Genomic DNA, 16867 nt, shown 5'->3' with positions numbered 1-16867 from the left:
ACATGCAGCAGTGAAATATAATGATTTTGATTATGTTCCAATTAACAGTAGAGCTCTGCTCAAGGGCAGGCAAGGACAGCAATCATTTCAGGATCCTAAGCTGATTGTAGTAATGATGCTGTCCACTCTCAGAAGGGGAGGTAGCTCTGTGACAGCCAAAGAGGCACATTCAGAGGTTCATCCCGTCACTGCTGAGTGTCTTAAAAATGATTAGTGTTTGTTAAGTGACACATACACTGTTATCGTGTTGAATGAATAAACACAGCATGAGAATGTTGCATGTTTGACAGGATTAAAACTCAACACCTCAGCACAAACAAACAGCATTTCCATGTTGCTGACTGAGGATTCTGTTTGTCCTTCATTACTTCTCCTTGAGGTCACAGCCAGCCTGAGATTTTTCAGAACAAGGTTGTTTCTCTCTCCATTCCTGCTCAGTAATGATGACGCTTTTAGGATAGTCTCAGCCAATGGTCTCTAAAAGCTATATTGTGAAAAGGTAAATGGATGCTGCACAGTTGTTTGATACAGACAGCAATGGCTTTTGAAGTTGCTACGGGCAAAGCTTTTCCACTTCCCACCAAAGTACCGTTAAAGATAACATATAAAACACATCACATTATTACATCTGTGATCTTGTGTCTATGCTGAAATAATGTATTTGTCTCAATAAATAAACAACTAACTGCGGTTGTCTGACACCTGTGCTGGCTCCACAAATGCAGATACCTCAGCTTTGGGGTAAGTACTAAACCTGCTGTGACTAGTCACAATAATCAGTGATTTCAACACTGAAAATGCATAAACACTGTTATTTTAAACAACCACATATTTATTTTCATTTTACTAATATGTTTAAATTCATTGTAAGGTATGTTTTTCTTTCATATCCCAACAAAATTGCTGCATCATGAGGTCAATGCTTTGCTTTCAATCATTGGTCCGGTGCACTCAGCACTACGGTCACTGCAGCGGCAACACAATTCCACAGTTCCTCCAAAGACCAAGTGAGAGGTACTACAATAGAGTGGTTTGTACCCTGTGTAGAGTTTAGATGGCACACCACTGCAGCACAGCAGAAGCCTTAAACACCTGAAGAGAAAAAACACACAGGCGCTTTTTGGTGCAGAGACACTTTACATCTGCTTACTTCTCTCCTCCTCTACTGTAACACAGCTGAATTCCAAATAAAGCTGTTCACATTTAGATACTTTTTTATCTTTCTGCTGCTGCTCTGCACCACTAAAATCCAGATTTTATCACCATAATGTCTTCCGACAGACCATGCACACGAATTAAAGGCAACAGCTGTGCTGTGAAATTTGGCTACATTTTCCTTGACTTCAAAGCTACAAATAAAGTCAAGGAACAATTATAATTAGAAAAGGAGTTTGTTCACCTGCTTCGTGCATGTGAAATATGCATTCACTTCAGCTATCGGGTAGAGTCTACTGGGATGCTCAGGCCTTGGCGAGGCCGTACTCACAGAAGGCTGAGCTGTGCTTTGAGCTAAATGCGAACATTAGGATGCTAACGGTGAAGTTAGCAGTCTGACGTTTGCCATGTTATCATGGTAATGTCACTGTTTTTTGACTATTGTACTACTATCTACCTCATGACTGTCAAAATGAAGGTCATTTTAGCTTTCATTTTCATTGAGTTGCAAAATGCTGTCTCAGTGTTTTTGTGTCAGGTAAGTCTTTACATTCATGATCTGTTGCTCAGGTGGACCTCCTGGATCCAATTTCATCTCCTCACTGGTACCTCACTGGTGACATGGCCTGCCAACACATTTGGATTACTATAATGGAGGGCTGTTTTCAGACTGAATGCCCAAATTTGCAAAGGTGAGTACAAGGACAACACAAATCCACAATGATATACACTTAACTGCAGCTTCACTCTACTACACTAAAAAAAAAGTTTAGCAAATGATTAAAATGCAAACCAGTAGACAGACATACCATCTGGAGCTTTCCATCCCCTGCAGTGCAATAGTTATAGTGCCATTATCACTATAACTGAGAGCTCATTCATACACATCAAGACATGTAGTACTGGAAAACCTATAAAGCATCAGTTTTTGACAGATAAAACTACCCAAAGCACACTAGATGTTATTTTCTGCAGAGGATCAAACATGCTGCTACACTAGAAATGTCAGTTTGCCCGGAATGAGGAGCGGATGGTCAGCCAATGTTTTCCAGAAATACTCTCTATAAGGAAAAAAAACAAGACATCGAAAGCAGGGGAAAGGGGAATTTAAAGTCACTCGGTCCAATGTAATCTTCTGCCTGTCCCAGTTTGGTGCTGTGCTTAGGGAGAGACTTGTTTAAAGAGAATTAAATCATGTAGATCAGGGAGTGAGGAATATTAATCAACAATGTAGGCAGAGGCAGAGGCTTGCCTCGCCAGACCACAGAGAATCCAGCACATTCACCAGAATAAGAATCATTTGTCATCCTCCCAGAGAGGATAGAAATGTACAAAAAGCTGATACTGTACATGCAGTACAACAGAAGCTCAAATGACGAGAAAAGGACCACGTTTAATGTAAGCTTGGCTTGTAAAAATAACAGACGTGCAGATCTCACAATTCTGCACAATTAAATATGTGGCAGCTATTCCTGCAGATGAAACCTCATCCATGAACAGGTCCTGTTCAACAATACAAGATGCTTTGACCCCTCTATATAAAGCTGAGGGCATCCTGAAGGTTCGGCTAGAAAAGGTGCATGTGGCCTTCTAATAAACAGGAAATTCTATTTTTTTTTTTTTTTTTTAAAAACAGCATTTATGAAGCAGGTTGGCTCATTCGGAAGCATTGCCTTGGCTTGAGGTACGCCACATGTCAGTGACCAGAAATAACCTGACGCTCTGTTGTTGCCCTCACACCTTCCCCTCTGACAGACAATGTCCAAAACCTGACAGGCAGACGTAAAAGTACAGCCTGTACAGCAAGCCAGAGACTGATAATCATGTTGTATGGCTTGAACTCATACTTGATCCAAGAGTTTAATGCTAGTGCTGCTGGATACTTCCAATGCAGATTTGACTTTACATGCAGTTTATTCATTTATAGCGGCATCAGAATACTAACACTGACCTACAGATATACAAATGGCATTACATTCACGTGACATATTATGCATTGTCCATGCATTTACTGACAACTCCAAGAAGGTTTCTGCTAGAAACTCACAACTCACTGATGGCAGCATGACGGTACAGTCGAATTTCTGTGATAACTCACCAAGGACGAGCTGCTCACAAGCTGTTCTTTGTTGAATCTAGGTGCATTTCATGATTTAACTGATTCACAAAATGTTCAGTTTCCTTGCTGGTTATTCAGACACATTTAGAATCTTTAGCCTACTATTGTTGCCCGTGTTGCTGCATATTGCTTAATGCTAAAGTCACAATATTTGCTCCAGTTTGGTATTTATTTGTGATGTAGCACAATGTTAACAATTCCCTAACCATTTTCTGATGCCACCAAAAAATATATTGTTAAATAATTAAACTAATACTACTAACATATGACGATAAGTCAACTAGGGCAGTGGTCCCCAACCACCGGGCGGCGGACCGGTACCGGGCCATGGGTCATTTGGTACCAGGCCACACAGAGAGAATAGAAACGGTTTATTTTATATTTTATTTCTGGCGGAGTCTAGAGGGTGTTTTATCTTGAAATATGACTAGATCGTCTTCCTGTTGCTGCCGTCTGTGCTTGTTTCCCGCACCTGATGTTAAATGAAGCCGTCAATCTGCCAAAATTAATAAAAAACAAACGTCTCTGGAGAGCTTCTTTTAAAAGAGGGAGAGACTTGATGCTGAGACAGGAAAAAAGTAAGCAAATATTTAGCAACAACAACTTTTTTTTTTTTTTTTTAAAGTGATAATAGTTACTCTACCAAGGCACGCAGTGGAGTTATGTGATGCTCGGCGTATGTTTGTCTGTTAGCAACATTATGGAAAATTATTATGAAATTTTCAGGGAAGGTCAGAAATGACACAAGGACCAAGTGATTAGATTTTGGCAGAGATGCAGCTTATAGTCTGGATCCACAGATTTTTAAAATATTTCTGTATCATTGCCATATAGCGACACAGCATCACTGTAACTATGACAACAAGTGAACACTACGTCTACTACAAATCCACCACTGCGAACTTATCAGGACTTATTCGGAAATGATAGAAGGAACAATTGATTAAATTGTGGGGCTGTTTCTGAGTCCCGTCAATTCCTGCCGCCCGCTACATATTTAGGTCACATGATTTGGTATCCGTACATAACGTACACATGCATGCAACACACGTCTGTGCTCAGTGCAAGGTCATTTTTTGTTAAAGATTTCATTCGTCAGAAATGATACGACTGAGCAGCCTTGGCGGAGTACTGCGCTCTCTCAGTGCTTTTCTTGTTTGTTACATGTGTGATGACCAATTACTGGTTGCCTAGGAAAATCATCATTCATGGACAGTGCTACAGGAGCTTTATTCATCCTAAACCATTTAGTACAGTGTTTCTGTTTTCATCTGAGCTGTCCTTAGTTTGGTACAACCTGTTATCAAATCATGACAACTAGAATTAGTGAATTTAAATGTGGTTATGCCTCTAGAACTAAAAGAAGTGCAAGCACATTTGTTGTGAACACGTCTTCACGGCACTAGAAGCTGGGAAAACACTGTCTGATTGTCTATTGATCATGCATGATGATTTAACTCACTACACGTTTGAATCAACCTCCCTGCAGTCAGACCCTACAACATCTCAGCTTACGCTGTACGGATCAAACAACCAGACACCACAGGGAGCTCACATTGAACGTAAACATGAAGCCACCTATCGCTTTCATCCAGTCACACTTAAAAAGCTTCTTTAAACTAAATGCTTTGCACTTAATGTGGACACAAAAAAAAAATAAAAAAACAGGCAAAGGTAGCATTATGCAGCGGTCTCTTTTCACAGACATAAGTTAATTTATTTTTTTCAAACATTGCACTTGTCTTGATGAACATTTTATTCTATTTATGATTTATTTCATATGTCAAAGCATACAGGCCACAGTCCTATGATGAAGCAATCATGACATTTATGCATTCATATTGACAAAATGCCAACATTTGAGTGCTTTAAGAATTAGGGCCAATAAGCCAGTATTCAAAAGAAAATCATACAAATGTTACTTTTTGCATATAAAATGTGACCTCAAACACCGTGATTCGTAACAAACAATGAGACAAATACACTTTATCACAAGAACCAACCTGATCATGTGCATAATGTTGCCCTACCGGATATTCACCTGTTTCTGATTTATATTAAAACAATCAGTTCTCAATAAGATGCATTATGACAGCATGTGCTTCCATCAGCTGGTGGAAATTCAATGTTAAATCTCTCCCGTCATGTGTCCCATGCACTCCATTAAAAACACTTTCCACTACATCTCAGCACAGCAACACAACAGACAAGATTACTATCAAATAAAGAAGAATGACTTGGAATACTACAACAGGAGCAAATACTAATGTGAAAATATACTAAAACCTCTGTGGTCCTTTGATCTTTGACAAAAAATTCCCACCTGAATACAGCCCCTTCTCTCCATTAATTGTGGGGGAAAAGCATGTGGAGCACCAAGTGTGTCACCTTGCAAAATCAAAATGCTTTAGGATGCAACAAGGTGACTCAGCACTCACTAACACCCTTTTATCTGATCTATCAGAGCGACGTGTGGATGGGAATGCTGATGGGGAGGAGGAGGATGAGAAGGTCTCAACTCCTATGGTGTCAAGGAGACTGTGGTGACCTCCGAGTGTTCTGTCCAATTACAGGAGAAACACTGTGGCTGCCTGGGTTTTTAATGGACTGTTGGCTCAGACAGAACAAACCAACCCTGCCACAGAGACAGAAAGGAAGAAAAAAAAAAAATCACAGAGACAACCGAGCTCCACTAGAGAGCCGCAAAATGAAAATGTGTATGACGCATGCAGCTTCAGCCGAATAATGTGTGTCTGTGTGTGATAGCTCTTACATAACAGAAAAGGGAGACAAGACGTGAGGCAGACATGCTGGCACATCCAATCTAAAGATGCAATCATTTAAATTGGACATTTTGAAGGATTTGTGGTTCTCCTGGGAAAGCAACGAGTGCAAAGGTCAGACTGGTGAGCGATATTCCTGTGACCCGAAAATGACCTTTGATGAAGACGGCAAGATAAAAAGCAAAGCCTGGAGATGGGATCCTAGATGTTTACTCTATATGATCGGTGCTGTCAGCAGCTGAACAAATATCATGATTTATAAATATAACTTCTTCATCTTTACTTGGGATTTCAACAGCTACCTGCAGTCTAACAGCAGACATTCTGACAAACCAGCGAGCCTAGTATCAGGAGACATCATCAAGTTGGAGTGTGATCTGACCTCATTGTATTACAAGTTGTTTTTTGACAGTACATACAAACACAGCATGCACAGCAACAACAAAAAAAAAAGCAACAAGAGTGAGATTATCGCGAGCAGAGTCATAAACAACATTTATCCACATCAGGTGTAGGTAAACCCAAACACACAAAGACAGAAGCATGGAGGAAGCCAGACCGATGCAGCATGCATGTGTGAAAGAGAACGGCCGGGGGATGAATGGAGGACCTACCTCATGCAGCTCGGGCAGCAAAAAGCACCATTACATTTACAACACAGCCTCTGAGATAGGAAAAGAGAGAGAGCGAGGCAGGCAGGGAGAGAGACCTCGAGATGACATCACCATATTTTTCTCCCTCCTCCTCTGAAATGTAGGCTAGCGCTGCAGGGCTGCCGGTGTCGGCGGCGGAGCAGCAGCGAGAGCTCCCTCTGTGTGACAGAGAAGTAGAGTATGCTCTACGTATAAGCCGTCCCTGCTGCTCAGGACTGATGGAGCCAGTCACACCCAGCAGCCCACACCCACACACAGAAGAAGCAATAAAACACCTGAAATACGCAAGAGATTTTTAATGCTCAACAGAACGATCTTATCGTTTTACGTGAGTATTATGTGCTCCTATGAAAACAAGTGCACATAAATATAAAAGGCAAGCAATTAAAGGATATTTGATGAAAACATACGTACAAGAAACACTTAAATCGATGCTAAAGCCTGCAAGAAAGCTCTAATTTGTGAACATTATTATCAGGTGGCTGTTGCCTTAATAGAACAGTTTCCCACTGGGGGTGTTGCAATAAACTGGTAGTGATAATAACAGATTTTCAAAGCATATCGATATAATTGTAATATTTCACATACGCTAATATTGTAAATATACGAGCATTGCGGACTATCTTATTTACAAACTAATGTACAGTTATGCTTACAGACTTTCTACACTTGTATTTTGAGCATGATTCAGTTGCCAAAGAAGAGACAAAACATACAATAAACAAAGCGAAAATAATCGATGAGTGAAATCTGACACTAGGTATCCTCATTTCTCCTAATTTGATATGAAACTGAAACCTTTGCATCTCCTACTTGGCACTATACTATAAGAAATGTTACACTGCCTTCCACCTGTGCAGTAGTATAAAAATGTATGCAAGTGGCATGACAGGTGACCAGGCGTATTGCAGAAAAGTAAAGCTACCGAGCCAAGCAGGCAACACAATGCAATGAGCATTAGCCTTAGAAGATAATTCTACTACCAACCGGCCACTAATTCCTCACAGTCACTGAAGCCATATGCAGTTTTACTGAAGAACCAGAAACAATGTTAGTGAAAATATTAAATTCACATTGAAGGCAATGAGTCAGGAGCTGAGGTAAACAGCAACAGTCAGGTACAGACCAAGATGTAAATGCATCGTTGCCTGTGTATCACAGAAGACATCATTTGCTACGGCTGTTCTGATACACTATTTGAAATAAAGAGAAAATGAGCAATTAAGATTTTCTATCACACCAGTCAATCGATTTCACGGGGAAAACTACGATAGGACACCTGATTACAGAGCCCACCTTCTCCTTTAGGAGGACGTTAAGCCTGTGACCTTTCTGAAAACTACATGAACACGGAGACAAAACCATGTGCTTTGGTAGAGAGCACTGCATCATAATGGGCAGAAATGTGCTGCCACTGCAAGGCTTTGGCTTTCAACATCACCTTTCAAACTGTTTCTTCGAGGACACTCTTCTCTGTTCTTCTTACTTTAAGGTTATCTTTGATGCTACTAGTATCGTTTAAGGTTTTACTATCGCTGCATTTCATTCCCTTTTGTGTTAACTTTGCAGTGTATTACTGTTAGGCTTTTAGTATAAGCATTTATTATGTATATAGGTACAGCCTTTGGGGGGCAGAACAGCTCATTTTTCAAACTGTTAGGAAATCTGCATCTTCGAAATCAAGTTTATTTTCATCTGAAGATGGATCAGGGCTGGTTAAAGTCTCTTTACTTTGTCCTGGCTTTGTTTGGAGTTGGCAGAGACAGAAAGGAGTGGTGGGAGGATATATATATGACAGTCCTTTAACAATGAATTAGCCCTTCTTTTTATATTAGTCTGTAAAATTAATAGCTATATAAATCTCCTGAACCCACTATAATGTTTCCAAATTTTCAAACTTCCTGACTCAGATTTTACAATGTATTTCAATCTTGTATCTACTAAAATCAAACTGAATCCTCCCTTTTTTTCCTTTACGTCCTATTTCTACACCAGCCTTCTATATTATTATGATGCATCACCGTGCCCACAGGAGTGTGTTTCTTATCCCGGGAGCCAGTTTTGGAAGAATTCTATGGAAATCTGGCGAACACAAAGAAACCTAACACGGCATTTGTTTTGTATTTTAAGATTGGGAACATGTTTTCCTTAAGCAGCTGTTACTTGTCTGACAAGCAGGATGTATGTGTTTCTGTATTATTATGTGTGTGTATGTACCGGTCCAGCTGCAGTGGAAACACGCTGTTGACAAAAGCACCCAGCTGTGTGTGTGTTCCTGAGGGAGGAACAGGCAGGTCGGAGGTGGGGTTGACGTGTCAGAAACGCTGCGAGGGCTCTACATACACACTTACACGAGCGCAAACCATATCATAGCACTTTATAGACAGGTGCACAAATGTGGAGTCTGCAGGCAGTCTTATCAAATGACAGACTACAACAGGAAATTTGGTGATTTTTATACAAAGCACCTTATAGCATCCTGAGTGCATCAAGTCTTTGTAACCATTAGTGCCCTTCAGCATTCTTGACCTCTCTTACCTCGTGGTAAACACATTGCTTTTCGGAGAATTTCCACAATTAAGTCATAGCACCTCCATGACCTAAAACTGTTCATGTGTTGTTTCCCTGAAGGGGTAAACAGAGGTCTGGCTTCCACAACAGCTATCATTTGGTCTGTCAACTAAATTTTAGTCAAACTAAAATTTTCATTGGTTCTGCCAGCACGCTTCACATTTAGCAGGTCTGTCTGCGTGTGTCTGGGTGAATCAAACTAGTAAACAAAATCACTCAGTTTCCAGTAGGGTAAATGTGATATTAGAACATTTTATTTCACTGTTTTCAAAGTCTTTTGGTCATAAATCTGTCTGAGCTGCTGTATTGTAATAGGGACACTTGGGGCTTTGTTGTGCACAGCTCAAGTAGTGTCTACTGATGCATGTTAGGTGTTTATGGAATATACGTAAATTGTAGCATCTACCAATACAGGGGGTCCTTGACTTACATCGGAGTTCCATTCCTACGGATCGACGCAAGTCAATTTTCGCCGTAAGTCAGAACTCCGACGAAAATGTAAACAAATCCATTACGTGCATCACGATATCGATCAGTTCTTTGGAAAAGTCATGAACGCCAATGACTTTCATGCATGTATGAGTCATTTTACAAGAAGATAACAGAACATGTTGCACTTTTTGTCCCCACTTGAGCGTTTTATAATATCTAATTTCACTTCCATGGAGATGGCTTTCCTTTTCTTCGAAGTACTGCCATCAGAAGTGTCATCAGAAGGGCAAAACGTTAGCGAATGTAGCACAGTCCAAAATGGCTTACAACCGGTGAATGTAAACAAAGTTGTCTCATAGCGCCGTGTGACGACATATTTGTCCGCTACGCTCATCAACTAGTTTCACGTAACCAGTTCCGACGAAACGCTGTACATCGTAAACCGAGGACCCACCCGTAACCAGTTCCGATGTAACGACAAAACTCTGTAGGTCGAGGACGTCGTACACTGAGGACTGTAGTCTGCATGTGAGACATTTAGGAAGCATTGGCAAATTGTAGCTTCAGTAAATAAATGGGGTTACATGCTCTCTTTCCCTCTTAACTGAATGTCTTTATGCATACCAGTCACACTTCACCATCACCAATAAATTCTCTGCAATATGATATAATGGCCATTAGAACATTATGCATTGCATTATTGCAAAGACTGCAGCCAAACTCATCTGATGCTGTGACAGTGTGTGGTAGGCAAAGCTGGCCACTCCCTGTAACAGCAAATTTAACCAGTGAGGTGTCAGAAGTGGCAATGAAAATTTAGCACTGTTTACAATATAGTCCAAAACACTAAGTTTCATGAGCTTTAAATCCCAGATTGTCCTAATGAGAAAGAATGGGGTAAATATCCAAAACATTTATCTGCATCATTATTCTTGCTGACAGTCATTTCCATAATGTGTTAATAAAAAAGCATGTGAACTGACAAACAAGGCAACATTTTAAAAGGATCATTTGCAAAGAAAAAAAAGGAGTAATTTTGCAGTATTTCTGTGCAAAGCAGCATTTTGCAATGTTAACCAAGACGTAACACAACTTCGCTGGAGAATACATCAAATTCCCTTTTGTAAATGCATTATTAATAAAAAAACATAGATATTTTTAAACATTTGCTGGAAAGGAAATCTCATTATAAGCTCCTTCACTGCAAAAGCAACAATCTACCGTCGTCTCTCCACGGATAGATGCACTTAACTTAAACTAAAATTACACAGTTATATGGAGCTTGAAGCCACTAGTGAAGCATCAGCTTTGACAAGTTGGGGGTGGGTGGGAGAGCAGTAGATGGAAAATAGACAGAATCTCCAGGGGCTATTCTGACTACAGAGCACGTGGTCAACTACAGCAACTCACCCATTTGCGCTTCGAGTATAGGCGCTACATTCCCAAGCTTTTGCAAGTGAATACTTTGCAAAGATGTACACTGGACTACTCTCTGATGTGTTAAGGCCTTAACTACAGCATCTGTACAAATACACCAACACTCATTATAAACAAAAAAGAATAGGTGAGAGCATCTTTATAGCTCCAGTCTTTAACATCATAGAATTTAACTCTTCCATCGTTGCTTCTATTTCATCTGATTAGACATACTTCTCCAAGTAAAAAGGACCTGTCTTGATAGAGTTATTTGGAAACCACTCAAATTCCACCTTAATGATCTTTCTCACTACTTCCCCAGATCTTACAAAATGTTGCCTGCAAATAAGCTTTCACATGGGAAGCTACAGGAGTTTGATCTTGGCGAACAGTGCAGAAGTCACAGCCATATATGAGAGGATTACAACACTGTAGTAAAAAGCTATTTCTGGAGGATTAATAGGAATGAAGATAGTTTTTTAAAAAAAGGACAAAAATGTGTGATGTGGAATCTGTTTTGCCCTCAAAGGGACATAATTTCTGCGAGAGACGGGAAGTAAGCTAAAGGACAGAGCACTGCCCAAGGCTTAATTCTCCAACAATACCTCACAGTTAAGGATCTCACAGCTGAACACAGAGATTGGCCCCTTCACAAATAACTGCAATTATCGGCCCAAACCTTTGCCCAGTGACTCAGTAAAACCTGCTCAACCTGAACAAAAGGTGGAGAGATGTGCTCACACTGATAAGTTATCGAAACAGTAAGATTTTTGAGAGCGAGACATAAAAGTTGATGGAATATTAGCAAAAAAAAAAAAGGGACACAAAAATAAAACGTTGAGGCAAAAAAATGAAATTGTGGTTTTAGACAGAACATTATGGACAGGTTTTTGATTTATGTATCACATATCTCTTTGTATCTGTTATCCTACCACTCCAGAGGAATTGGTAATATCATCATTAACATTGCATTATAATTGCTTGTAAGACTGGAGATCCAGAGTAGATGCCTGAACTCTTAATCATTTGCTCTGGATACCGGCATCAGCTGGACAGCATTTAGTCATTTAACCTCTTCTTTCCTCACGGGTCAGTCATTAGTGACCCCAGTCTTCTGTGTTATAAGAGGTCCCTGAGGAACAGCTGCAAGTTCAGGGATGTGACACCCTGAGGGAAAATTCTCCGATTAATCCCAGTGACATAATGTGACTGTGCGTCACAACCACTCTCCTTTTCCCTCAGGCTGCAACTAACCCCGAAGGGATTATTACAGCCGGACCCGTGCTGTTTTCTGGAGAATTCTATCAGCAGCATGGAGGAGATTCAGAGCATACCATGGTTGATCTGAATACCTGTCAGAAGCTTAAAGCTGGTGCAGTCATGTTGACTAGAATACTGGGTGTCAGCATTCTGGCACGATATGAAATTGTATCCTTGCTCAACACTGTACACTCTGTCTGAACATGAGCTTAGCAAAACAATGTCTCACCGTCACACTGCATGAAACATGCCCATCAAAAGCGATACGCATTGCGCATCCCTCAAAGAGCTGCAGCTGTACACAGGACTGTGGCGCCTCAATGAGCGAATTAGGACACTAGAAAGCAAAGCATGTACAACCCTTGTAAACTCCTTCAGTTACACATGAAAAGGCTGATTGGAGCAGAGACAGTAACTGTAGCCAGGAGCACATCATGCCTGGGAGTAAATTGAAAAAATGTTTCCACCTTTTATTGGAAACATCTAGTAATTCAATCATTCTGAGCCTCAATAATCATAAAACTCTGCAGAATGCTGAAGTGAACAATTACTTTCTCAATAATATTTGTAAGTATTATTTTCAATTTGAGGGTGGAAGTAACTGCCGCACTAATTACAATGCGCAGCAATAACTTTGTCCTCTTCGACACACAACTATGCTTCAATAAAAGTGCCCCCCTCCCCTCTTGACATGCTGTAAAAATAAGCGGTGAAAACTGGAATGTAACTCCCCACTGCGAGTGCAACTAAAATCTCACCAGCGCTGGGAACAAACAACTCGTACCCACAATGAAAAAGTCTTAATTTTCTGATTTAACAATCACTGAATTAATCATGTTTTTGTTCACTGCACATGTATTCTTCACGTCTTTGCAGGAATATATTTACAGTCAGTAAAACAAAGAAAAAAATGTTTTAAAAAAAACCTACTACCCAAGGTGCATATGAGTAATATGGCAAAAGAAAACGCAGACTCCAGTGCCTTTGTTTCCATTCTGTTCAAAGAGCTCAGGGACACTGATCCTCTCTAAAGCTGCACCTCTGGATTGTAGTCATTCAACTCCAATGCCTCACATGGATGTTTTTTATACCTCTTGCAGATATTCTGCAGCACAGTTGAAATGTTCTCAGTACAATGCTGGGTGTGTTCACTGGTTACAAACACCTACAGCTCCACACCCTGTGCTGAGACGAGCTTTATTTCAGTCTTCATGAGTCAGCTCATGAGTTCAGACAATGTTTTTTGGGATGGACAGGAAGTCTTCTAGCAGCCTGGCAGCTGGTAATGACCGTTACACGTCAATGCAAGATTCTGCTGTGTGGGGAAAATCTGGGGTCTGACTCACTACCAACATCATGTAACCAGTGAAAATGAATGAAGAAGTTTCAAGAGAGGCTTTATTCCATTTGTCAAGGTCTTTCATATTTAAAAAGTTAGTCAAAGATGAAGAAATTCTTCTCAACAGAGCATTCATTTCATTTCAAGAGCCTGTGGGCCTTCACTGTTTTGGCCTTGGTGATGTTGCTGATTAATTCAAATGGCATACAAGAGCAACACTTCTCACAAAGTTGAACATGTGGAAGTTCCAACTGCAATCTTTTTACTGTTGCTGTGCTGGAATAGATGAGAAATTAATTGTGCACATTTTTGAATTGTACAATTACTCTACCATCTGCTCTTAACAGGACTTCAGGGTTTATAGAAGAATTTAACAATGGAAGCTGCCGACTGTGCCTGAGATACAAAGCTCTTCTGCTAATGTGCAAAAACGTTCTCGTTAAAATATTTCAAAGTGGTATTAATAAGTCATTTTCCACAGCGGGATTAAAAGTACCTACTCCAAAAGGTACTTTTGACCAGTCCTGAAACATTACTGTGTGGAAATTCAAATTAGACAAATACTAATTGGTTAAACTCACAGAGGACAACAAGAACCATTTTTCTACCCTCCTGATGCCCTCATCAAGTAGCAGTTTTCTCCTCTAGGAAAAAGAATAACGGAAGCTTGTCATGTTAGCCTATTGCATAAACTTTTTATTGGTAATGGTCAAGTGCTTAAAGCACTGGAGGTATGACCAGTAACTACTATTTGTCGTCGTTTTGAGACACTCAGAGTTGACTTAGAAGTTGAAAATGTTAGGTTCTGCATCAATTGAAATCGAAACACAAAGATTGAGAGGGCTGATTATGGGGTTTAAAGGTGTAACCTTCATGCTAGAAAGTGGTCTAATTTAAGAGAAGATGGAGACATGTTAGGAACTTAATACTGGGACTATGTACAACTTAATGGAGTCTGCAGACTCCAATTTAGCTGCTTTCTGGGATGGGTAATTCTACTCATACTGTGCTTTATCTTTAACATCTCAATATGTATGCAGATTTAGTATGAAAGGTGGCTAAGGCCACTTTACACAAGTCATTTATTGTTTTCAAATTTAAAGAGGCATTTACTGCTTATCTAAATACCTAAACACTCCATCCTCTAAAAAGCTTTTAAACAATGCACACAGGCCAAAACACATCACATTTTAACAAAACAGCAACTGATTCACAATCACAAATAAGCTTTGGAAGAATGGCACAAGCTGCTCTACTAAGCAGTAGATAGAAAGTTTTATCCTTTAATCTCTAGATTCATGAAGACAAAGTTGACATAATGTACTTCTTATTAGTCTTCTGTTTGAATGGGCAAAGCCTATACAACTGAAGAAATGATACTAAAAGCTCTAATGTGTAACCCTGAGACCGATGGCGCTTTCTGTGAAACAGGAGGAAACAGCAGTTCAGGTGGGCAGTAATAAGGTTCCCTTGCCTCTAAACTCTTGCCTCTATACTCTTGGGGCCCAACGAGGGTGGACAGTGAAGTTAATGGGCTGGGACACCTATAAAGGCCCTGACGTGCCCACGCTCCTTGATCAAATAACAAATCCAGCTCAGCAGTAGACCTGGTGCAAGGTGGCCACATAAAGCACACTTGGTGAAGTCCTTTAATCACCAAAGGCAGGCGTAAATTAAGCAAGTTAAAGCTATGTTTGTTTAGCTTTGTTTGATGTCTGGGAGCCGACGGCACACAGCCATCAATAAAGCTGTGGGTACATATGTCGGAATTAAAACAGCTGTTTTTCACTGGGAAGTCACAGCTAACCTTCTCAGTGCTGTTGAACTGCTCGCAAGGGAAAAGCGGGGCAAAATGTAACCTCATTTGTGTGCTGCTGTTGGATAAATCCACACTGATGAGAAGCAAGAGGCAACTATCTCACTCTGAGCACATCTGCTGTTTGTCAGAGCAAATGCATCCAATCAGCCAAACCACAGCCAGTGGCCTGAGCGTCCCAGCTGGGAAGATTACGCTGCACGGCTGCACCGGCCTTGGCATTTCAATAACTGCATCAGCATCAAAGCATTATTTATGGCCACTAATAGTGCTCTGGCGCAGAAAGAGGCAGTGCTGTTGCAGGAGTTGTACCTTGCTGACAGGTGAGTATGTGCTCAGAGTGGTTTGATTAAGGACAGTAACTTTAATTAAGGACTATAAATTCATACATTATTTCCCAAGGCTTATAGCTTATTTTTGTTGCTATCAGCTGAGATAAGCACTAACTGTATTCTGTGTATTTATTTATAACTTCAAATATCAGCAATATTCAGCTTTTTGCCTGTTTTATAAGCATATTCTGATAATTTGTGTGTAGTGACTTTATATATATATACATATATATATATACATGAAACTGCTGCACTTCAGAAATATTTACCGTTAGTGAGCCCCACTCCCACATAAAAAATGCAGATTTTCCCTCAGCATAAATTAACAGACAAAATTTTCCACTTGCAAAAGCTGCTGAGAAATTTCATCGTGGTAGTACAAATAGAAATTGCATCTCACAGCGTAATATATTATATATTCAACATTTTCGCAACTCAGTTAAACAGTTGAGTTATGTACGAGTAGAACTAGCCATAAGAAGGCTGTTCAACTGAATTTCCGATAGTGTCAATTGACCCTCTAAATCCCAACCAGTTTGTGGGCATTTGTTGCTCAGGTCACATTTGTACTCACTGTAGGTTAATTTCTTACTTCTTCTTCTTACTTACAATATAAAGTCCTGCACCTCTACGGAAACAGCACCACCATGGTTAAAAGTAAAGAGAACTCAGAAATATCTTTTGTGTAGTATAACTTAGCTACAATGTCACAAATCAAAACAGAAGAGAGAGCGTTTTTTACACTGTTAAGTAGATCAGCTCCAGAAAGATAATTCACCACGCTGAATGTTCCTTCCAACAACTTGCTCCTCTGTTCACCATCTTTTGAGCCATGCGGCATTTATCAAGTATGCTGTATGTTCCTCCTAATCTCTCTAATTGGTTTCTAGCCTTGTCTCCTGTTTGCTCTGTGTAAACACAGTCTGCAGTTCAACTGAGAAACTGAATTTTTGTCATGAGACTGTTGGTCACAGCTAAGTCAGTCAAGATT

The 16867-nt window shown here is 40.1% G+C and overlaps 1 protein-coding gene across 7 annotated transcripts in view; it reads right to left on the bottom strand.

The window, feature by feature from the left end:
- The window catches only part of osbpl8 (oxysterol binding protein-like 8), a 112128-nt gene that overhangs the window by 88626 nt on the left and 6635 nt on the right, over positions 1–16867 (bottom strand). The window contains exon 1 of one of the 7 annotated variants that reach the window (XM_055006404.1): positions 6672–6791. The exons of 5 other annotated variants lie outside the window; for them this stretch is intronic. The gene's annotated coding sequence lies outside the window, so the exon portion shown is untranslated. Of the gene's footprint in view, positions 1–6671; positions 6792–16867 lie in introns of those variants that run through there. One more of the 7 variants, XM_055006411.1, reaches the window with a different exon arrangement.

Source organism: Amphiprion ocellaris, chromosome 21 (assembly GCF_022539595.1).
Source record: "Amphiprion ocellaris isolate individual 3 ecotype Okinawa chromosome 21, ASM2253959v1, whole genome shotgun sequence".
Lineage (NCBI taxonomy): Eukaryota > Metazoa > Chordata > Actinopteri > Pomacentridae > Amphiprion > Amphiprion ocellaris.
The sequence above is the reverse complement of the archived record's forward strand: the minus strand, read 5'-3'. Positions and strand labels throughout refer to the sequence as shown.